Source organism: Pleurodeles waltl, chromosome 3_2 (genome assembly GCF_031143425.1).
Source record: "Pleurodeles waltl isolate 20211129_DDA chromosome 3_2, aPleWal1.hap1.20221129, whole genome shotgun sequence".
Classification (NCBI taxonomy): Eukaryota; Metazoa; Chordata; class Amphibia; order Caudata; family Salamandridae; genus Pleurodeles; species Pleurodeles waltl.
Genome location: NC_090441.1, coordinates 126,352,470 through 126,377,761, shown reverse-complemented (window position 1 = coordinate 126,377,761; position 25,292 = coordinate 126,352,470).

Here is a 25,292-nt window from a genome sequence, read left to right as displayed (position 1 = left end):
GTAACTGTGCCCTTTCTTCCCTTGTTTAGTAGGCTGCGGTACTTACCATTGGCGTCTTCGTCGGCGGTCTCGGTCATGGAGGTATATGGCAAGGAGCAGGGCTGGTATGATCTGCAGCTCTCTATCCATGTCTGCTTCGGCGTGCTGTGTGAGCCTCCGGTGAGTGTTTCCTTATATTTGGTTAGTTTCCGCCTGTCTTTGTGTGGCGGTAGTTCCCGCTTCTAGTGCTTCATTATTTGATGGGCGGGTAGGGCCTTTCCGTCGGCCTGTGGGTGGACTCTGCCGTCGTTGTCGGCACTCCTCTACTGGCGCTGAGTGTTTTTCAGGATGCCGGTGTTTCAGTTGGTTCATTATTTGGCGGTACGGACTGTACGTCTGTTGGCGGTTGTTACCGCCACCGCTGAGGTGCTTACCGCCGTGTTCATAATGAGGGCCTATGTGTACATATATCAAAATCGAAAACTGACACAAATGTTGTAGGTACTAGTGAATGTAGACATGTTTTTGTATTTAAAAGTGCTAATGGACAGGATCCCGGCATACCAGGTGTTTATTTCATATGTGGGAAAAACACCTATTACAAGATGCTGAAAGGCTGGTATGTTACATGTTATCTGGGAGTAGTATTTCCAAACATTTATCATGTGGACCATTTTAAAGATCCGGTCTGGGATGAGAAATTAAATTCCAGAGTTAAAAGAGGAGCGACTGCTTCAGAGACAGTGAGAGATATTTTTGGTGCCATAATTCCATCAGTGGGCGTGATCTGGAATGATCTCAAGATTAGGAAGGTGTCTACTATTGTAGATAAGTGATCTACTAACACTGCAGTTGCCATGTTTTTAATGGACACTGAGATGGTTGCTGTCAGATCAATGGTTTTGCAAAATCATCTTGCATTAGGCATTCTTTTTGCAAAAGACTGCGGTGTCTGGAAAATGGTACATTTGCAACAGTGTTGCACATACATGCCTGATAACAGTAGAGAGATAAGAAAGTACATCTCCAACATAACCAATTAGAGAAATGACTTTATAAGTCTGACAGCAACTGGTGCATGGGAGGCTTTAGAAAATGGCTGTTCGACCGTTGTTAAATGGTTTGTAAACATGGGAAGAGGACTAGTGGAAACCATCTCAAGACCCCTGTTGATTATAGCTTTGTGTGCTTTAGTTGCATTTGAAACTTACATAATATTCAAGAAACTGAAAGAGAGAAGAGCAAGTAGACAGAAGAGGGAAGAGAAAGAAATGGAGACTAGTGGAAGCATTTATTATTGTAATCTCACAATGTTAGAGAATTACAGGAGACCTTATCGGAATAAGCCTTTTAAATTTTGAGCTGGCTCACTGAAATGAGAATTTGGCCATTTATGATGGCGTAGTTCGCCATCAGAGGAGGCACTGATAGAGCTAGAAATTTAGTGGTGTCCCTCATGTCACAAAAATCATCAGAATGTAACAGTATGGGGGGCATTCTGACTCCCGCCGGCCGCGGTAACCGCGGTGCCGGCGGGAGCCACCAAAATACCGCTGCGCGGTCAGAAGACCGCCGCGGTTATTCTGAGTTTCCCGCTGGGCGGGCGGGCGACCGCCAGAAGGCCGCCCGCCCGCCCAGCGGGAAACCCCTTTCCACGAGGATGCCGGCTCCGAATGGAGCCGGCGGAGTGGAAAGGGTGCGACGGGTGCAGTTGCACCCGTCGTGAATTTCAGTGTCTGCTATGCAGACACTGAAATTCTCAGTGGGGGCCTGTTACGGGGGCCCCAGCAGTGCCCATGCCATTGGCATGGGCACTGCAGGGGCCCCCAGGGGGCCCCACAACACCCCTTACCGCCATCCTGTTCCTGGCGGCCGAAACCACCAGGAACAGGATGGCGGTAAGGGGGTCGGAATCCCCATGGTGGCGCAGCAAGCTGGAGGATTCCCCAGGGCAGCGGGAAACCGGCGGTACACCGCCGGTTTTCAGTTTCTGACCGCGGCTGTACCGCCGCGGTCAGAATGCCCATGGAAGCACCGCCAGCCTGTTGGCGGTGCTCCCGCGGTTGTTGGCCCTGGCGGTTTTTACCGCCAGGGTCAGAATGACCCCCTATATGCCTTATTAGATTCAGAGCACTGATAGTTCATAGAAAGTAACATTGACACGTTTACGAATGTGCCTTTTTATAATGTAGAGTTAGACTTAGGTCGTATTTTAATTAAATTGAATGTTAACAGGATTAAACTGGTATAAAAATGTAGGTTAGATTCTAGACTAAGAATATATTGAAACAATATTGAATTTCAAGTGGTTATTGATTAGAATACGCATGCAAAATAGAGAAAAATGTAGTATTCTGTCATATTTATTGACGTGCATTAAAAGATTTAAGAAGACCCTGGCACCACAATAGCTTAATTTTTTTTACGCTAATGTGGCGTTAGGTTGGCAAAAATGCAGTGCCATATTTACAAAGTGGCGCAAGCATAATGTTAGCAGGGGGGGGGGCGTTCTGGCGTTAGAAGGCCCAGAAAAATGGCGCAGTGGAATCTATGAGATTCCACTGCACCATTTGTAGCGTCATTTTTAACGCCACCTATGGCAGGCGTTAAAATGAGTCTCCCACTGTTTTCAATGGGCCTCCTGTCACTTTGCAGGATTAGCGTCAATATATTTGGCACTAATGCTGCAAAGCACCAAACTAGCATCAAAATTTATGACGCTAGTTCCCTAACGTGCGCCATGGTCTGCCATATCATAAATACAGCGCACACATGGTGGCATTAGGGGGGAGCAGTGGGGCACAAGAAAAGTGGCGCATCATGGCATGATGCGCCACTTTTCATAAATTTGCCCCTTTGTGTGCATTCAAATTGAATATGATATAAATATTATTGAAGTATTATTTATGTTGAATTTATAAGTTCGTATATTACATGTGTTTTTTTAAGCTGTATTAATTGAATGTAATGTCATGACTTTTTGGGTTAGCATAAGTAAGGCTTGCAGAGCTTGCATCTTGTCATTGTGTTAGAAATGTTGGTTTATTTCTTTCATAACGTGAAGACTTCTTTCAGATTTCGTTCCCATGAGAAGCTCAGCCTTTTGGTAATAGGCCCCATTGTTTGAACATGGAAAAATAGTATTAGATCGACCTTGAATCCAGAACAGTGTGGAACATGGATTGCCATTGTATACAATTGTTTAAAGCCTGAATGGATTCACACGGATGGAAGATATTCTCAGAACATTCCTGGGAATGGAGGTGTATGTTGAAACTTGGAGTTGTGTAATGGATTGCTATTGGATGATGCCTCTCTGACGGAATGTGGACTGATTCCCCTGACCAATCAAATCATTTTAGGAACTTTGATATTGCATTGTAATTTGGATTTTGGTCAGATTCTGATTCAGAGTGAGATTAAAACCCAGGCGCATTTGGGTCTAGAAAGGGAGAAGATGCCCTAGGTGCCTTTCCAACTTTTGCTGAAGAATAATCTTTGTAAGCTGAACCCCTGGAGAGGTAGTCCTCTCTACCTAACCCATGTCCTTTCAATGTCTAGTTGAGATTTGGAATTTCCCCAAGCCCTTTTCAGGTGACTCTCAATTGAGCTCCTGACATGCTGACACCTTTCCCCTTTTTAACTCAAGTGCTTTCCTTTTCCAAATTCTTTTTGTTCCCTTTTGCTCCTTTTGTTTTGCCTGCATGTGTTCATCCCCACACATGCTAGTGCCTGATTCAGCCAAGGTAGGGTTGTCCTTTCACCCCTGAAAATTAATTGAATTATCTATAGAATTTGGTTAATATATGCCTAGACTAAGCAATACTTGTTACCTTTGCATCAAATTATTTTCTTAGTATTTTATATTTTGCAATTGAATGTTTAATTTTGTTAATGTTAGTTCTACTTAACCTCTTTTGATGCCTTGGGCAACCCCTGGTGATAATGTATATTTATAAATTTGATTTGAGATTAACCTAGATGACTTTAATCCTGAGCTTGTAAAAATAATCCTAATAGTATTCCTGACTGAAGTTTTCCTTGCATGGCCAAATGGGTCATACTGACTAAAATTATTGCATGATATTTGTTTTTTGTTTAATGGTTCCACCACACTCTACTGCTGGGTCAAAAGGTCCGTCGACCTCTGTGCTCATTGATTCCTGCGAAGGATGAAAATTCTCCAGCAAATGTATCATCTCTACTCCCTATTAGGTAGCCCATTTTGGAGTAAATGTTGTGTGACAGAATGTCTACAATTGACAAGAATATTAACTGGAGTCCCCATTTGGTGAATGGCATTCAGAGAATGAAATACTAACGTGGGGTATCCTTTAAGAGGTTCAAGCTTGAACAACCTATAGACAAATATAGATACTTCCAATACTGCTGAGGAGGATATTATCCCTACCACACAGATGTCCCCATTTTAAAGTAAATGGGGTACCTCGGGCACACAAGAGAAACTACTCAGGAGACCTGTTAAATAAGTATATGAACTTAATACGTTAGTGGCGCCATGTTATATGGCTCCTACTAAGATAACAGGACTGCGTATTAGGACAGCAGTCCTTCAGAATGTGGGAGACTAGGGGCCTGATTTATGAAAAGTTAGCGCCACCTTTACGTCATTTTTTTATGTAAAAACGGCACAAAAGTACAAAATATAATCATATTTTGTAAGTTTGCGATGTTTTTGCATCATAAAATTACATAAAGGTGGCGCTAACTTTTCATAAATCAGGCCCTAAGTCGGTCCACACCTTAAGAAACTGTTAGGCCAATTCATGGCTAGCTCACCGTGCCTCACCTGAACCCCTGAACCTACTGGGGTGGAAGGTGATTACGGCGACCTAAACATGACACTCTGCAGGGAAGTCATGGAAACAGATTGCACCCTTTCGTTATATTACTCACGCATGGCCAGGCAAAACACAAGAGAGATAAGAGATACGTTTTCAATGTAATTATTGAAACAAACATAATCTTGCATAAAGGGAATGAGCTGCAATAATAAAGCAGATGAAACAAAGCAATGTAACCAGCGTGCTAAACATGGTGGAGACAATGAATAATTCAGCCATGGTTAACGTGTTATAGAAGTTCCAGAGGTTCCAACCTAACCCTAAGACAACTCTGAGAGCACAGACAGTGTACCCATCTGCCTGGCCCGATGTAAGGGATTAGCCATAACCCTATACCTGAAGACAGTGTCAGAAGTCGGCCTGTGGCGTAGCTAGCAATCCTCTTGGAAGTTTGTAGGTTAGTGCCAGCAGAGCTGCATGTCGAACACAGCATTCGTCCAACGACAGTCCAGGCTGGAGTGCCCTCTGCCCCTTCTGGGTCAGTGCCCCATTTACGCAATAAAGCCATACTGTGTTGGAAGCACAGCTCTGATGCAATGCTGTGTCTAGATATTAGAAGCTGTCCTGAAAGGACAACACAAGAACTAGGATAGTGTATAGTGTTCCTTGCCTTAAACAGAAAGTACAGATTATATTTCATGCAAATGCTAACTAAAGAAGCAACTTTTACCACATGTTCCTAGAAGAAAATCATACAAGAAATGCATGTAAAATGTCATTGTTAAAAGCAGTGCAGCTCAAATGCATAAAGTCTGAAATAAAAAAAAAAGCTAAAAACAAGGGGAAACAATTCTGGTCCAAAAAGGTCCTCACGACAAAGATTGCTGAAATGATGAAAATCAACTGTTTAGAAATCAACATCAATAAAACAGATGTGGTCCTGTTTGGAAGAAACGCTTCTCTCTGGTCTTTGGCTCAGTGGCCCACAGAGTTAGGACTAACTCCATGCCACTCCAACTTGGCCAGGAACCTTGCCATCATGAATAGCAACTAATAAGGGGGTCATTCTGACCCCCGCGGGCGGCGGAGGCCGCCCGCCTGGCGGGAACCGCCAGAAGACTGTTCCGCGGTCAAAAGACCGCGGCGGTCATTATGACTTTCCCGCTGGGCGGGCGGGCGACCGCCAAAAGGCCGCCCGCCCGCCCAGCGGGAAAGCCCCAGCAACGATGAAGCCGGCTCCGAATGGAGCCGGCGGATTTGCTTTTGTGCGACGGGTGCAGTGGCACCCGTCGCGATTTTCAGAAAATCAATGTGGGGCCCTGTTAGGGGGCCCCTGCAGTGCCCATGCCATCGGCATGGGCACTGCAGGAGCCCCCAGGGGCCCCACAACACCCGTTCCCACCAGCCTGGTTCTGGCGGTGAAAACCGCCAGAACCAGGCTGGCGGGAAGGGGGTCGGAAGCAGCGCCGCCGTGGAGGATTCACAGGGGCAGGGGAAAACTGGCGAGAAACCGACGGTTTCCCTTTTCTGACCGCGGCTTTACCGCCGCGGTCAGAATTGCCCCTGATGCACTGCCAGCCTGTTGGCGGTGCATCCTCCAACCCCAGCCCTGGCGGTCTATGACCGCCAGGGTCGGAATGACCCCCTAAATCTTGATGTCCAACCAAGTCATCATGGTTGCATCCACCTGCATACACACCCCTGAAGCTACTCAAGAGAGTCCTAAAATGGCCTGATCTGGACACGCAAAGATCATTATCTTCCAACTTGTCAAGAGCCGCAAGTCTCACTCTCAAATAACCACACCGCACCCATACATCCAAACACCACAAGGACTTTTATTGGCTTCCAATCCACAAATGTGCCCTTTTCAAACTCCTCACACACACCTACAAAGTACTATGCAACCAATGCCCAGCATATCTCAACAGCTGCATCCAGTTTCACACACCATCCAGACACCTCCGCTCGGCCAACTTTCTCCTTGCCCGCATTCCCTGCATCTGCTTCGCCAGAGCCGTGGGCCATCCCTTTCCTACCTCACCCACAAAGCCTGTAACAATCTCCCCTACTGCAACAGATTCCCCCGCTGCATCCTACAGTTCTGTAAGAAACTGAAAACTTGGCTCTTCTAATAGACCCCAGACAGGTTTACACCCCTACTCTAAGGCACTAGGATAACCTCCTGGGTGATACGCAATCCATACAAATATAAATAATATAACCAATGTAACTGTGTCCTATTGCATTAACACTATGCAGAAGTCACAGCAATACAGAATTTATTGATAGAAGAGAAATTACCTGTGTGAAGACACAGACTAATATTTTCAACTGGAAGTCCATAAAAATCGCTTGGAGCTCAGATAGTTTCAAACCACTGCATAAAACTCTGAAGGATTTCCTAGGTATGATGCTTGAGAAGGCATCCCTGACCAATGATGAAATTTCCCTCCAATGTTTAGAATAACTCAAACATTTAGCTGAACCTAAGGGGACATCTTGCTCTGCTATGGTGTACAATTAAGTAAATAACCATGTTGAGAATGTGATCTCTTGGTGGTTTATCAGGACAAGTGGAAGCCAGTGTTGGACCTTTTGATGGTTTGTTAGAGATTTGTGCATACCAGGGAGAATCTAAGTAGGTACGTTTGGCCATATGTACTAGTGTGTGCTCCCTCTGCTGTTTTCCAGACAGGACAGCCGATGATCCTCATCTTTCAACCCCCTAGAAGCTGCCTCTGGTCCTCAGCTTAATGGGAGTTTCACCATATCTAGGGGTGGAAGGAAATTTGCAGAGTTTCACTCCGTGTAATTCCACAGAATTACATGAAAACTCTGCAACATTCAGCAGAGTTCCGCGAACAGGCGGAAATCAGTACGTCACGCTTTTCGCACTGATTTTTAGCACTGGGAGCTCATGCCACATTGCAAAATCAGTGTGAATTGCACCACACGGCATGCGAAAGGGCGCTGCTGCTCAAGTTGATTTTGCTGTCGCTCAAGCAGCCGCTTTCTCATCATGAATGGTCCCGAGAGCCAGCATATTGCACTAGAGGATGTTAATTCTCACTCATGTTTGCCAACTTACCGCTAACGAGCCACGCACAAGGAAAATTCCACCGTGTGGTGGGTGGCAGAATTTGGCCGAAACTCTGCGTTATGTCAAAACAGAATCAACTTCGACGGTGGAGAAGAATTCATCGCCCACCCCTTATCCCATATGTCAGTCTAGACCTGGACATGACTCCTTCACCTGGAGCCATAGCTGACAGTCTAATAGTGATGACACAAGAGGCAAAACAGATGTGAAGTAAAGTTTGTGCTACTTGAACAATGCAATGAAGTGTCTCTGCGAACAAAATTAATTTACATCTGGGTTTGTCAAGGGATTATATCCCACATTTTCCATATCATCCCCACTCTTTGGTTTATGCTGCTTGCAGAGTCAGCTATAGAGCATGTTAGTGGTGTGGCTTGGATACTAGTCCTGATGGGAGTCACCAATATATATCACATACCTGTGTGTGTTAGATGTATCAGGAGTGCTCTCTCTAAAGTGCCCAGTGAGACGTTTGTGGTGTGTCTTGGATGCTAGTGCTGTTGAGAGTTAACACTATATCAGTGCTGTGTTGGATGCATCAGGAGTTCTCTATCTAAAGTGGTCTGTTGGGTGTTAGTGGTGTGTCTTGGATGCTAGTGCTGTTGAGAGTCAGCTATAGAGCATGTTAGTCCCAATGAGAGCCAATAATGTATCAGATACTTATGTTTTGTTGAGCGTATCTGGAGTGCTCTGTCTATGGTGCTCTATTAGATGCTTGTTGTGTGTCTTGGGTACTAGTGCTGTTAAGAATTAACACTATATTACATATCAGTGCTGTGTTAGATACACCCTGAGAACTCTATATAAAGTCTGTAGTGTGTCTTGGATACTAATGCTGTTGAGTCAACAACGTACTGCACACCTGAGCTATGTTAGGTGTATGTGAGATTTTCTATCTAATGTGTTCTGTAGCTTTTGTGCCTGGGTACACATAGTGGAAAGGGCTGTTCAGAATAGCTTGGTTACTGAATAAGTAGCTCATCTATACTGAGCTGAATAAGTGCAAGATATTCTGTCAATTGACAGAGAGTGACCCTTGACCTGACTTAAGGCCAGGAACCACTCTGCGTGCCGAGCATCTCCACTAGACTGCCCTCGTGCTCCTAACCCCACCCTTCCTGCTGCCGCGAGTTCGAGGCCCTACACCACAAGCAGGCACCCGCCTGCGCCTCATCCCTGGTGTCTAGTGGTAGACGTAAGTATTGTGTGTTTGTCTTGTTATCTTGTGTGTTTATCTTGCTTCTGTTTTCTGTGCCTGTTGTGCTGTTTTTCTGCTTTGCCTTTTCTGCTGTCTCTGCCTCTTTTGCCCGTTTCTGCTTTGCTTGCTTTGCTTGTTCTGCCCGGTTCACCGTTCCCGACGCTGCGTCCCCTGCATCCCTGCCCCCCTCGTGCCCCCATTCGCCACTCCCTCCCGCCTCCCAGCTGCTCCTCCCTCCCACCTCCCGTTCTTAATGGCGGCCGATGTGCGGCAGCGCAGTGGACGCGTGCAGCGGTCGTGCCAAGGGCAAGCCCGTCTGCGCCCAGCGCCTGTCCCTCGCACCTCCCACGCCACCAGACGCCACTACACCACCACTGAGCTCCACGCAGTCAACATCGGCCAGCCCACCGCCTGCACCCAGGCCACCCACAGGCACACCTATGGACCCTTTGTCTGCCGCTCGTGCCGTTTCACCTGCAATCAAGCCTCCAAGCACCATAACAACGCCAGACACCCCAACCATCTCAACTGCATCCTCCTCAACACCCGCTCCGTCCACAAGCATGCCATCGAGCTCTGGGACCTACTCACATCAACCTCCCCTGACATTGCCTTCCTCACCAAAACATGGATGAACCACTCTTCAGAACCAGACATCGCCATGCCCATCCCTGAGGGCTACAAGATCACCCGAAGAGACCGTATCAACAAACCAGGAGGAGGAATCGCCATAGTACACAGAAGCTCCATCAGGATATCCACCGACACCAACGACGCCCTGGATGCCGCAGAACACCTGCACTTTCAGATACACATCAACGCCAACACCACCCTGAGAGGAACCCTCATCTACAGACCACGAGGTCCCCGCTCCCAATTCGGCGACGCCATCGCCGACACGATCAGCTCCCACACCCTCGCCCCTCGGACTACCTGCTTCTTGGCGACCTAAATTTCCACCTGGAGAACGCCAACGACTGAAACTCCGCTGACCTACTGGACAACCTTGCCAACCTTGGCCTCAAGCAACTGGTCACCTCGCCCACCCACTCAGCTGGGCACATGCTCGATGCCATCTTCTCCTCCAGCAGCCACATCACCTTCACTCACACCACCGATCTCCATTGGACCGACCACCATTGCGTTCATTTTTCCTTCCTGAAGCCCATCACCCACCACCAACAGCATCTGCTCCCTCACCGCAAGTGGAACAAGGTCTCCAAACAACAACTGATCTCCAACCTCGCCCAAACCCTACCACCCAAAACAAACAACCCCAACACTGCCGCCCTCAATCTCAAGCAATGGCTCGACGACTGCGCAAACACCCTCTCTCCACTCAAGAAAACCAGCAACACCTGCGTCAACAAGAAAGCTCCCTGGTTCACCGCAGACCTCCAGGCCTCCAAACTAGAATGCCGGAAAGCTGAGAAAACCTGGCTCCAAGAACAATCAGAGAGCAACTTCACCGCCCTCAAATCTGCCATGCACAAACACCACCAGCCCATCCGGACCACCAAAAGTTCTTTCTACAAACAACGAATGGACAACGACACACACAACAGCAAGGAGATATTCAACATCATCAAGGAACTCACTAACCCCAAGTCCTGATCCACCGACCATCCCCACTCACAAGTCCTCTGCGACTCCCTCTCCATCTTCTTCCACCGCAAGATCACAGACATTCATGGAACCTTCACAATGTCGTCCCCCACTACCACCACCACAGACATGGTTGACCCCATCGTACCCTGCTGCACCAACGTACTGAGCGCCTGGACCCCCACCAACGATGAGGAAACCACCAAAACCATGAGCACCATCCAATCTGGCTCCCCCCGCACACCCCTGCCCTCACCATGTCTTCAATAAGGCCAGCCAAATCATCGCTCCCCAGCTCCGAACCATCATCAACAGCTCCCTCAAGACCGCCATTTTCCCGGAAAGCTGGAAACACGCCGAAGTCAACGCCTTATTCAAAAAGCCCAAAGCCGACCCCGAAGACCTCAAAAACTACCGACCGATCTCCCTACTCCACTTCCCCGCAAAGGTCATAGAGAAGATAGTCAACACCCAACTTTCCCGCTTCCTGGAGGACAACAGCCTACTCGACGTCTCCCAGTCTGGATTCCGCAAAAACCACAGCACTGAGACCGCCCTCATCACCTGCCCGGACGACATCAGGACCAGGCTCGAAAAAGGTGAAACCGTTGCTCTCATTCTTCTCGACCTCTCGGCAGCCTTCGACACCGTATGTCACCAAACCCTTCGTACACGCCTCTTCGATGCTGGAATTCGCCACAGAGCCCTGGACTGGCTCACCACCTTTCTCTCCGAGAGAACACAACGAGTTTGCCTCCCCCCGTTCCGGTCAATGGCCACCAAAACCATCTTCGGAGTCCCCCAGGGATCCTCACTCAGCCCCACCCTCTTCAATATCTACATGGCTCCGCTCGCCAACATCGTCCGATCCCATGGCCTCAAAATAATTTCCTACGCAGACGACACTCAGCTCATCCTCTCCCTCACGAGGAACCCTGCAACCGCCAAGAACAACCTCCACACCAGACTCCTCGCTATTGCCAACTGGATGACAGCAAGCCACGTCAAGCTGAACTTAGAAAAAACCGATATCATCATCTTCGGCCCCAACAAGTCAGCCACCATGGGGTCGCCCCCAACACCCACGCACACAACCTCGGATTCATACTAGACTCTTCACTCTCTAATACCCAACAAGTCAACACCATCTCGTCCTCATGATTCAACACCCTTCAAATGCTCCGCAAGACCTTCAGGTGGATTCCCGTGGAAACCAGAAGAACGGTCACCCATGCCCTCGTTAGCAGCAGACTGGACTACGGCAACGCCCGCTACGCGGGAACAACGGCCAAGCTCTAGAAAAAACTCCAGCACATCCAGAACGCCTCAGCACGTCTCATCTTCAATCTCCCTCGCCACAAATACATCTCTGCCCACCTCAAGGACCTCCACTGGCTACCCATCGACAAAAGGATCGTCTTCAAAATCCTAATCCACGCTCACAAAGCTCTCCATGACACTGGACCGGCCTACCTCAACGATCAACTCAACTTCCACATCCCAAAATGCTAGCTCCGCTCCGCCAACCTCGCCCTCGCAACAGTCCCTCTCATTCACTGTACCACAACCGGCGGCAGATCCTTCTCTCACCTCGCAGCCAAAATCTGGAACTCACTCCCCACCAACTTACGTAAGACCCAAGACCTCCTGACCTTCAAGAAGCGTCTCAAGAACTGGCTTTTCGAGCAGTAGCACCCCGCCCCCCCAGCTCCTTGAGACCCTTCCAGGTGAGTAGTGCGCTCAACAAATACATTGACTGATTGATTGATTGATTGATTGATACTACATTCTGTTGTTTATTTGTGTGAGTAATGCATTGTCAGAACTAATACTGTCAGAAGCAACGTCACAGCAGACTATGAAGTGTAATTGTGCGATGTTAGATGCATATGGGCTATTCTTTTTAATTGGTTATTTTGATGTTGGACTACTTAATTAGAAAAGTTATATACCGGCAGGGTGGCTCAGTGAGTTAAATGTTTACTGCTTAAAGATGCGGTGGCCTGCAGGTCACAAGTTTGAATCTTGGCAGAGCAGACTCAGCCTTCCATCCTTCCACAGATCAGTAAACTGAGTACCTTACAATGGGTAATAGTAACATCATTTATAAATGGAAGAAGTGTGGTATTATGTGCTATATAAAAAAATATATTACTGGAAGATACCAGTTCACTTGTTGTCAGCACCTTCATGCGTTTTATATCATTGAGACCCTTTTTGCATCACTGTGTGTCCATACGATACATTACTGGGATAATAATGCTATGGAATTTGCTGCATATTTTGCTTTTTTGTTACATAATGTCCCACATATTTTTCCTTTTGTAACATAATATGCTACATAACTTGCTTTTCCTTGATACATATTTTGACTTCCCTTTGTAACATAATTTAGTCAAACCAACTTCATACCTTTGATGGTCCTGAAAATAAGGTGTAATTCCGCATGGAAGGGACATGACAAAGCTGAGAGTAGGTTTGGTAGGTTTACTTGAAAGACAGCAGCATGTGTTGAGACATGGTGTGGTCCACGTATTTGCGAGAAGTGTGGATCACTGAAAAAGTTGACGGAATGAAACTGGTCACACGATTCTAGGGATGGGTGTGGCAATGGCACACAGGGAATGGATAGACATAAAGAGTCATTGTGGTGTGAAGCCAACGTGCACGCCTCACTAGGTGGAGGTTAATCATGAATATGGGGGAGCCAATGCTCAGGACAACCTGCTGTAGACCACATGTGTTTAAGGGATGGGGTGGCTTGCAAGAGCATGGAGCAAGACAGGAGCGGCAGCACTACATGAGCATGGAGCAAGAAAGGAGCGGGTAGAACTGTGCAAGCACAGAGCAAAATGGGAGTGGACTGCACTGCGAGAGCACAGAGCAACAAGACAAAAAGGGGCAGCAGTGCGCGAGCACAGAGGAAGACAGGAGCAGGAAGCACTGTGCGAACAAAGAGCAAAACTGCTGCAGGAAGCACTGTGAGAGCACAAAGCAAGACAGCTGCGGACAGCACTGCACGAGCACAGAGCAAGACAGGAGCACGCAGCACTGCACAGGTACACAGCAATTATTTTGAAAAAATGGGGCAACCCAGTACCCTGGGACATGGGTAAGTAGAAAATGTTTTGGTCCCTCTGGGGGAAGGATATGAATTTACCTCCACGACAGTGGTTGTACCATAAAGAACTTTCTGTACCGATTAGGTTTGTGAGTAATATATCCCATTTATTAGAAACTTAAATTCAACAATTTAAAGTAAAGTAATCGAGGTGCTCCTGTATAATGGCGCAGTGTGAGTTAATGATGTGTTAGTAAAACTATTGCAGTGCTATTTACGTGAAAACGAAAACCAAACTGTGGTTAAAACCATGAGGTCTCAAATAAGCACCTATAACTATAGGTACTGTGAGCCTGCTGAATTTTTCAAAAGTCAATCCACAATTTTTAATACAATGTCGATGTTTTGACCCCAATCAAAGAAATTAATTCAGGCAGGTCATCATCAGAACAGAATATTGAAATAGGAAGCACCTAGAATACAATACAGAAAGCATGAATCAGTACTTTGCCCTCCATCTGGTCAGCATCTATTAATTCAACAGTACTACATATTATATGGGTATATTAGCAAATCCATATTTAACATGAGGTCACTACTTCTTTATGTGATAGTTGGTCGGTCTCTTAAGAGATAGAAACAAAATGTACCTAACTGATTTAGGAAATAAACCAATTTGAGGACGTACTCACCCCTATTTGATTGTAATCAGACACATCCTAGTCGTGTTAACAATAAAACTATACCAATTTGCCTTCCCTCACATGTAGCCCTGGTGTGTTGTTAATAATACCACTTTTTTACTTTTATCTAGAGAAAAATTATACATATATATAATTAATTGTCTTATTGTTGTTTCCAAGGTCGGGGCTAGTGTATAGGGTTTAAAAATAAACCTGAATATTGCTTTATAGTTACCTAATGGCTTCAGGAAGGTCTTAGATCGTTCCATGAAAATTAGCCAATTGTTTAAAGTCCTTTTTAAAAACTTGTTGACCTGGTCCTATGGTAAAGTTAAGGATCTGCAGCCCTGATTTAATCAGGTCAACTGCTCTAGTTTTGGGAAGAAAGTAAACAAAATATAAAGAAGTCAGATAAATGAGAGCGGCAGCACTGTATGAGCACAGAGCAAGACAGGAGCAGACAGCACTGCGTGAACACAGAGCAAGACAGGAGTGGGGAGCACTGTGTGAGCCCATAGCAAGACATGAGCAGGCAGCACTGTGCGAACACATGGTAAAATAGTAGCAGGCATCACTGCATGAGCATAGAGCAAGACAAGAGTGGGCAGCACTGTGCGAGCACATAACAAGACATGAGCAGGAAGCACTGCGCGAGCACAGAGCAAGACAAGAGCGTGCAGCACTGTGCAAGCACATAGCAGGACAGGAGCGGGCAGCACTGCATGAGCACAGAGCAAGACCAGAGCAGGCAGCAATGGATGATTCTTAGTGTGAGGGCCAGTTATGAGAATGCTATTAATTTAAAGGGACGGTCTGATGCTGTTGGGGAAGATGGGAGATTGGACATTCAGTGGCATGTAGGTTCGGTGACACATCAACCAGCTTCATGTTGCCTGCTACCTAGGGCCTACCTTTGGGGGTGACATGTATGTAATAAAAGGGGAGTTAAGGCTTGGCAAGAGGGTTTAAGTGCTAAATCGACATGGCAGTGTGACACTGCATTCAAGGTGCAATGGCAGGCCTGGGACATACTTTGAAGTGCTACTTAAGTGTGTGGTACAATAAGTGCTGCAGGCTCACTGGTAGTATTTGATTTACAGGCCCTGTAGGGTATGCCACTTTACACGGGACTTACAAGTAAATTAAATATGCCATTTGGGTATATCCTAATCAGGCCATGTTTTTAGGGAAAGAATACAAGCACTTTAGCACTGATTAGCAGTGGTAAAGTGCACAGAGTCCTACGGCCTACACAAACGAATTCAGCAAGAGAGTGACAGGTAAAGGCAAAATGTTTGGGGTGACCTAGCAGAAACAACCAAGTCCCACACTGCCTTATCAATGTCTAAGCAGGTTAAAATGAAAAGTGAGCCTAGTGCCTTGTAGCCCCCTCCTTAGGCACTTGGAGGTGTCACTAATGGGAACATGGTCATGGCAGTACATCAGGGCCCACTAGGTCTATCAATAAGTTTTGTCTGTTCTCACTGTCATCACATAAACACTTGTAGTGATGCGTCAGCTCCTTCCCAGTATGTTTCTAGTGAGGGTATGTGCCAGTAAAGTCCTTCAGTTATTGTTATTCTCCTGTGGTTGCCACAGCCTTGCCTCACTGTGTGGAGGATCTGACTGGGGTTTATTGCAGCCTGAGATGGAGACTGAGCATCACCTCACAGTTTGGGCATCATGACGCACACCCGAGATAGAGCAGGCACACTTCTTGCAGATTCCCTGAATCAGTGACAGTATACATTTCATGGCAATCCCAGCTCCTCCTGTATGCCCAGCTAAGGGCTTGGTTATATATCCCGCAGCCCCTGTTCACAGTCTTGTTTTAGGGCAGCGTAGAGCATCCTCATACAAGAATCCATGAGTTACCTGCTGTCATCTGTAGGGCACACAACAGGAATGCATGTATCTGGGCACATGTACATGCTGCTGGTCCACCTAGTCAGACGCAGTGTCAGCATCGGTGTCTGCACATACCCTGATCATGGCTGACATCCAGGGTGGCTGCATCATGCCATGACAATGGGAAGCTCTTGAGGCAGGAAGAGAGGTGTGGATGGGCATCATAAGGCAGCTGGATAAGGAGGACCCTTTTTTGACTATTGGGTCATAAGCTTCACTATGAAGAGGGGTCACCCCTTTTGTCATAGGGAACACGCTGACATCATTGAACTCTCTTATGACCTCTCTACTTTTTGCGCGTGTTGAAAAGTGGCAAAAGATTTTCCATGCGGGTTGGGTGTTTCTGTGGCTTTCAACATTGACTTGTTGCGTGACAGTGGAGAAAAATCTGAGTGCCCTCCGGTGACTCTGGAGGGAGTCAGAAGCAGCCTACACATGGCCTCTGGTGTTCTTTTCTTGGGCTTTAGGTGGCCTGATTCATACGCAGTTGGCCCTCGAGGAGGTCATTTTGAAGTAGAACGTCAACAGTCCACCCAGACGCAGGTCTGTATAATTATCCAGTTTCTCTCCTTCAAGAAATGCTCTCTTCCCTGTACTGTGGTCACAGTCACACAGGTTTTTACTGAGGGCTTTGGGATAAGAACTATGTGGGGCTTCATAATCCCAGAAGAGTGTTGTTACAGACGATTTATTGGAAAGTAATCATGAGGCGAAAAACACGTTAAAACCAAGATACATCTATTTAAGAACGCTTCAGTTTAAGGGATATTTTAACAGTTTCACTCTAAAATCACTGAAATTAACTAAATTATGAATACGATTAGCAATTCAACCATAACTTCTCCTATTGCGCAAGTCATGACCTCACACATGAAGAAGACGACATTATTGAAGACAAACGTATCCGTTCTTAAGTGGTCTAAGCGCTGGCGCGCACGCACACATGCCTCCCCCTCCCCACCACCACATACACACAAACACACACCTGCACCTGCGCGCGCGCACACACACTCAAAATATCCCCGTCCCCAATTTTTTGTCCCTGTCTCTTACCTCTCTGCCTGGTTCGCTGCTCCATTTACTGCTTTGGCGCCACAACAAAGGGTACAGAAAGTGCAACCAAGATGCAACAATACAACACAATTATATCAAATTGGACATAATGCCCCTCCGAGCTGGTAGATGCGGGAAGCCGCGTCCCGACGGCTTGAAATGTCTGAACGACTGCCAGATGCTAAGAGCACCATTATCATGGAGGCGCTGAACCGAACACTGACCAAAGGCCCATCAGAAACCCCTCTACCTCATGGAAGACGGAGTCTGCGAAGAGTCAAAGCAGTCAATGGTCCGTTCGTTAACTTACGCCGCCAAGGGCTTTCGTGAAGTCTGCTGGTGACTCGTTAAAGATTGACTCATGGTGCGGACTATTTTTCAAGCGTAAATTTAAGGCTTTAAATGATGCCGGCGCCAAGCGGGCCGCTAGTGCCGCCGGCTGGGTCTGCACCCCCGCTCCCTGGCGGAGGGTGCGCCGCAATATCCCCATCAGTTCCAAAGGGCACTTTGAAGCTCAAAGACTCAGCTTTGAAAAGAGCTTCTTGGTGGCGCGTCCTGCTGTCAAATTACTTACTCCCGCAGCACTGACAGGGCCACGTCTCCTGGCGCAGCAGGGCCTCCCCACACAGAAAACAGAGGCCCATATTTATACTTTTTTAGCGCCGCATTTGCGCCGCTTTTTGACGCAAAAACGGCGCAAACTTACAAAATACAATTGGCCCATATTTATACTTTTTGACGCAAAACTGCGCTAACGCAGTTTTGCGTCAAAAAAATTAGTGCCGGCTAACGGCATTCTGAAGCGCCATGCCGGCGCCGTATTTATTAAATGACGTTAGCCGGCGTTAGCCGCCGGCGCCGTCTGGTGTGCGTTAAAAAAAACGACGTACACCAGGCAGCGCTGGCGTAGGGGGATATGGGGCTTGGGCGTCAAGAAATGGGGCAAGTCATGTTGAGGCAATTTTTTCGCCTCAACCCGATTTGCGCCATTTTTTTTCACTCCCAACCCCCATAGAAATGACTCCTGTCTTAGCAAAGACAGGAGTCATGCCCCCTTGCCCAATGGCCATGCCCAGTGGACTTCTGTCCCCTGGGCATGGCCATTGGGCATAGTGGCATGTAGGGGGGCACAAATCAGGCCCCCCTATGCCACAAAAAAAACAACAAAAAAAACACTTACCTGAACTTACCTTAATGTCCCTGGGATGGGTCCCTCCAGCCTTGGGTGTCCTCCTGGGGTGGGCAAGGGTGACAGGGGGTGTCCCTGGGGGCATGGGAGGGCACCTCTGGGCTCCTTCAGAGCCCACAGGTCCCTTAACGCCTGCCTTTTGCAGGTGCAAAAAAACGGCGCAAAAGCGGCCGTATGTCATTTTTTTTGACCCGCCCACTCCCGGGCGTGAATTTTGCCCGGGAGTATAAATCCGACGCACATGCCTCGGAGTCGATTTTTTAGACGGGAACGCCTACCTTGCATATAATTAACGCAAAGTAGGTGTCCACGCTAAAAAATGACGCAAACTCCATGGACTTTGGCGCTAGATGCGTCTAACGCCAAAGTATAAATATGGAGTTAGTTTTGCGTCGGAATTGCATAAAAAAAAAAGACGCAATTCCGGCGCAAACGGAGTATAAATATGCCCCAATTGTATTTTGTACGTTTGCGCCGCTTTTGCGTCAAAAACCTACGCAAATGCGGCGCTAAAAAAGTATAAATACGGGCCAGAGTTTTCCTGCACGGATATCGACAAAAAGAGAGAAGAAATAACAGCATTTCAGCTCGCCTCTCTTTCTTACAATCCAAGGGGCTCATTTATGAGAACAGACGCGTCGTTGCGGCAAGGCAGCGATGCGTCAGAAAAAGTTGCGCTGCGGTACGACAGTTCCAAAATCCATGTGTGTGCTGTATTTACTGTATGGCACCTTATGCGGTAAGGTCCCAGTTCTGCATATTGCAAATGTGCATATAGGACGGATGAGGCAGGGAAAAGTGATGCATTTGCAACCAAAGTGATGCTAAGCTGCTTTGTGGGCCATAAAGCAACTCTTGGGTTCCGCAAAATACCTCTGCATCATTTTGGAATGCATCATGCATCAAAAATCACTCAAAAAGCGACGCACTGTACAATAAAATATTTCCTACTTATAAAAAGGCAGATATGGAGCGGGCAGCAGCAGTCAGGACAACAACCCTAACACCAGTCAGGATGTCCAGACAGACCCCCAGGGGAAGAGGAAGAGTAATTTCAGTGAAGAGGAGAACCAAACTGTCACTGTAGAGCCACAGCTCTTTGGAGCACAGGTGCAGCAAATATCTATAGCTAGGAAGATGGAGCTCTGGCGGAGCATCGTGGACAGGGTCAATGCCGTGGGGCAGCACCCCCAGAAAAAGGGATGACATCAGGAAAAGGTAGAGCGACCTACGGGAGAAGGTACGTTCCATAGAAGCAAGACACCAGCTCGCTATAGAGAGGACTGGCGGTGGACCACCACCTCCTCCCCAACAACTCACAGCATGGGAGGAGCAAGTCTTGGCTATACTGCATCCTGAGGGCCTGGCCGGAGTCAGAGGAGGACTGGACTCTAGTAAGTCAACTCTCTACTATTATCACCCTCCTACCTGCATGCCATCACATACCCTCACCCTCACTTCCATCACTCCATTACATCCCACACCACCATCACATCTCGCTAATCCCAATGCCAAGCCCTGCATGCTGTACCAATGCATGGACACCCCTCAGAGCCCTGCATGGACACCCATCACTAAAGCATGCACAGCATAGAGAACTACCAATCCCACCATACACTAACAATCAAAAGTGAAAGCTGGCAGGGCAGAACCAACCATAGAGGGGAAGCCAGGGATGTACAAATTGTCATACACATCAACCATAACACATCATTTACATTCCCACAGGTACCCCAGCCAATGTCACCGGAAAGGATATGCCAACACTATTCAATCCCCCAACTGAAGAGGTCCACAGTGATGACAGTAACTCTGGACTTCAGGATCTGGATGACCTACCTGGCCCATCAGGGACCACTGGACAGCCGGTTACCCAAGCCCAGTCACAGACCACCACAGAGCTTCCCCCTTCAGGAAACACCACCACAGCACCCACCCAGTGTACCCACACCTCTGTCCCCAGGATACGCCAATCAGCAGTGTGTCTACCTGTACAGGGACCCCAGGCCACACCTCGCACACAGGGACCTGAGGTCAGGGGCAGTGGGCTCACGGTTCAGGGGACAGAGGCACAGGCCAACAGAGAGGAGTGCTGTGCGCCAGGGGGAGGACAGGCCCAGGGAACCACCTCTCCAGGAGGCACTCTCCAAGATCCTGGGAGCCTACCAACATTCCCAGGAGGGACAGTACCAGGGAGGACTTGCAGGCCATCAACAACACTGTGATCTCCATAGCAGGGGTGCTGGCAGACATGGCCAACATTATGAGGGAGGCAGTCTCACAGCAGCGGGCCCCTGCCACTAGCCAGTCATCTGAACAGCTATCCACTTCCGCTAGTGGCCAGGAGGCCCAGCTACAGGACTCACAGGCCACCAGCACCCTTCAGTCTGCAGAAGGTGAACCACCCCGCAAACGTTACCTGCGATACAGACAGAAGCCAGAGACACTTGCCAAGTCCCCCCCAGGAAATGAGACTCTCCTGATTGTCCCCCTTGTGTCCCACTCAGTCACCCTGTCAACCTTGAAATGCCATTGCTCCCCTTCCAAAGTCCCTGTGGACAATGATCTTGTGCTACAGACAGACTGGAATAATACTCTGGACTTTCCTTCATCATCACTCAATCCCATTGCACTTTCTCCATAATATGTTAGCACTTCAATAAACACCCTTTGACAAAAATTGATTTCGAGTATGTCATGTATATCAAATACGTATTTTTTTAAACAGGTACAACCATTGCAAATTAACTGTACATAGAATGAGCATAGATTAATTACCTGTAGCTGGCTGTATTGATCACACCAGGAGAATTTGTCATATCACCAACATCTGCAAAATGAATATCCAGAGAGAACAGTAAGTGGGCATTAAACTGGGAATTACCCTCATGCCAATGCCACACAGAATACAACCAAAGTCACTGAAATGTAAAGTTCCACTGTCTCACCTATGTGTCATTGGAAGTACTGGTGGATTACAGATGTTCTGTTGTCCACATCCTCATCCTCTGCCTCCTCATCCTCACTGTCCACAGGGTCCACTGCTGCCACAGGGGCATTTCCAGTCTCCTCCTCCTGCAGAAAAGGGACATGGCGTCTGAGAGCCAGGTTGTGCAACATGCAGCATGCCACCACTATCTGGCAGACCTTCTTGGATGAGTAGCACAGGGATCTACCTGTTAGATGGAGGCACCGGAACCTTGCCTTCAGGAGGCCAAAGGTCCTTTCAGTGATCCTTCTGGTTCGCCCATGTGCCTCATTATAACGTTCTTCTTCCCTTGTCCTGGCATTCCTCACAGGGGTCAGCAGCCATGATAGGTTTGGGTAACCAGAGTCACCTGCAAGTATTGAGGGACAACATTTAGCCACACACTATCCTATATGGCCTACACCATAGCCATACACCAACATATACTGGGTGGGAACCATGACTCACCTATAAACCACACCCTGTGCCTCTGTAGTTGGGCCATCACATTTGGGATGCTGCTATTCCTTTAGGACAAAGGCATCATGCACCGACCCAGGATACTCAGCATTGACGTGGGAGATGTGCTGGTCCGCCAAGCACCCCATCTGCACATTCATGGAGTGGAAACTTTTACGATTCCTGAACATCTGTTCCTTCTGGCGGGGGGGGGGATGCAATATGTGTTCCATCAATTGCCCCAATTATATTGGGGATATGTCCCATTGCATAAAACTCGGCCTTCACAGTGGCCAAGTCATCAACCTGGGGGAATGCACTGTAGCTGCACATGTGTTTTATCAGGGCAGACAACACTCTTGTCAGCACTACTGAGAACATTGGCTGTGGTATTCCTGCTGCCAAGCCCACTGTCACTTGGCAAGAACCAGTTGCCAGGAAATGGAGTACTGAGAGCACTTGGACAAGAGGGGGGATCCCAGCGGGGTGACGGATATAAGATATCAGGTCAGGCTCCAATTGGGCACACAGCTCTGTGATTGTGGCCCTGTCCATTCTATAGGTGAGTATTATGTGCCTGTCCTCCAGTGTAGCCAAGTCCACCAGGGATCTGTACACGGGGGTATGTCTCCATCTCCTATTCATCCGCAGTGGTAGGAATCTATGGGACAAAAGAGTGAGGAGCATGTCACAAACTGAACAATGGAGCCACAACAGTAGTTTGCATTCTGTGAACATGGAATGGGTCAGTGGGATTTGTCCAGTATGTGCCTGTATCTCCTGTGGCGCAGCATTATTCCATAGGGCTCCCCCCCCTTGAAATGGCGTCTGCCTGTCCTGTGTGGAGGGACAAGTGGAAGTGAGGTAATTCCGTTGACGTTGTGCGCCGTGGCGGGAGGTGGTCGGGAACCGCTGTGCAACTCCTCATTCGTTGATATTGGGCCCTATGGGTTACAGTGGCTAATGATGATCTGCGCCGGGGTGACGGTATGCACCGCCGCGGACGTGACCGCCATTTTCTATCATATTCCTCACTTGTTACCTAACCTTCCATAGGAGAGGACCTACACTGCATGTGCTGCTGTGACCTGCGTCTTGAACCTACCATGACCCATGTGAAGGGGGAAAGGGCCCCTGCCTTCACTTCGGCGGAGTTGGAGAGACTGGTGGATGTGGTCCTACCCCAGTACAAACAGCTGTATGGGCCTCCAGAACAACAGGTGAGTACACTGTGGGCATGATGCATGTGGCATGGATGCATGGAGATGTATGTGAAGGCATTGTGTAAGGGGGGATTATCTGTTGGCGGTGTACACGTTGTGAGCTGGGCTATGTATGTGCCAATGGTGATGGAAAGGGGTATGATGGGCCATGTGTGTGACAGGCTAGACTGTTTGTCTAATGGTGTTCTCCTGTCTGTATTGCCTCTGCAGGTCAGCACCCATCAAAAGAAGGATATATGGCGTGCCATTGCCAAGGAGGTGTGGACCCTGGGGTCTATGGCAGGAGGAGCACCCACTGTCTGAAACGGTGGGAGGACCTGAGACGGTGGGCATGGAAGACTCTGGAGTCCCAGCTTGGGATGGCCTCCCAATGAGGAAGGGATGCCCGTCGAATCCTGACCTCCCTGATGGCCGGCACACTGGCGGTGGCCTATCCAGAGCTGGATGGGCGCCTGAGGGCAACACAGCAACCACAAGGGGGTGAGTACATTGGCTATCATTACAGCTTACGCCTGGTGGGGTGGTTTCTGGGTGGTGAGTGTGTGTCCTTGGGTGCCCCTAGGCCAGGCCAGACATAGCAGTGTAGGTCCTCTGGTGGCTAGGGGACTGAATGGAAAATTATGGCTACCTAGCTTGTTAGCATCCACTATTGGGCAGGGCTGCGTAGGTCCCAGGTGTGCTGCAGTTGGCAGTGTGTGCTCCTCCTCATGCCTTGGTGGCTAGCAGTATCACTGGTAGAGCAATGCATAGTGCATAGGCCTGTTCCCTGTGTGTGAGGGTGCTGTGTATGCCAACGGTGGTGCTGGTGCAGTCATTGACCCAGTGTATCCTTTGCCCCTCTCCCCCCATTTCTTGTTTAGTCATCCTGTCCTTATGTGCATTAGCATCATCTGGCGGAGGAGCAGAGGCACCAGCAATAGAGGGAGCTGCATCCCACAGGACCCAAGAGGCAGAGTCCACCGACACTGAGGGCACCAGTGGGACGGAGAGCGAGGGGAGCACCACGGCAGAGACTGGAGGGGACAATACAGACTCAGATACCTCCTCCAATTGGAGCTCCCTGGTCTGTGACTACCCCAGCAACAGGTACAGCCACCACCCCTGTAACAGCACCACCCTCCCAGCAGCCCGTCAGCGAGTTTCCCGTGCCCACTGACCCAGAAAGGTAGGCATCTCCTTTGCCCCAGGCACCTCAGGCCCTGCCCCACTGAGCCCTGCTGCCCCGAGTGAGGAGGCTATTGAACTCCTGAGATCCCTCTCTGTAGGGCAGTCAATCATTGTGAATGCCATCCAGGGGCTGGCAGCCCAGATGCAACAATCTAATGCATTCCTGGAGGGCATTCACACTTGATTGGTGGACCAACAGAGATCGATTCAGGTTCTGGCCTCCTCTCTGATGGCAGCCATTGTCCCTGTTTCTACTGTCCCCCCTCCAACTTCCATTTCCCAGTCCCATTCTCCTCAACCCCAGCCCATCCCAAGCACACAGCCAGACGAACATGCACACAGGACAACACCAAAGAGTGTCACAGGCAAACACAAGCATCACACTTCATCCCACAGGCGCTCACACATCCACCATCCAGTTGCAGACACAACAACATCCACTATTTCCACTGTCTCCCCCTCTTTCTCCTCCTCCACCTCCCTCCCAGTTACGTCCACACTCACACCTGCATGCACTACATCACCATCCACTACCTGTATCATCACCACACCAAGCAGAACACACACCTCACTGGCAGACACCTCCACAACAGCCATGCACACGTCCCCCGTGTCCTCTCCCACCGTGTCTGTCCCCCTTCCTCCTAAGGTACACAAACGTAAGCACTCAGACACCCAACAGCCATCCACCTCACAACAGCATACAGCCCATGCACCTGCACCCAAATCCAGCAGATAAACACCTCCAACAACCACTCCCTCATCCTCCACTCCCATTACTTCTCCCTCTTCCCGCCCCAATGTCCCTAAAAAGCTTTTCCTTTCCACCATTGACCTCTTCCCTACCCCTTCCCCCTCGTCCTGCACGTATTGCCAGGGTATCAAGAACCC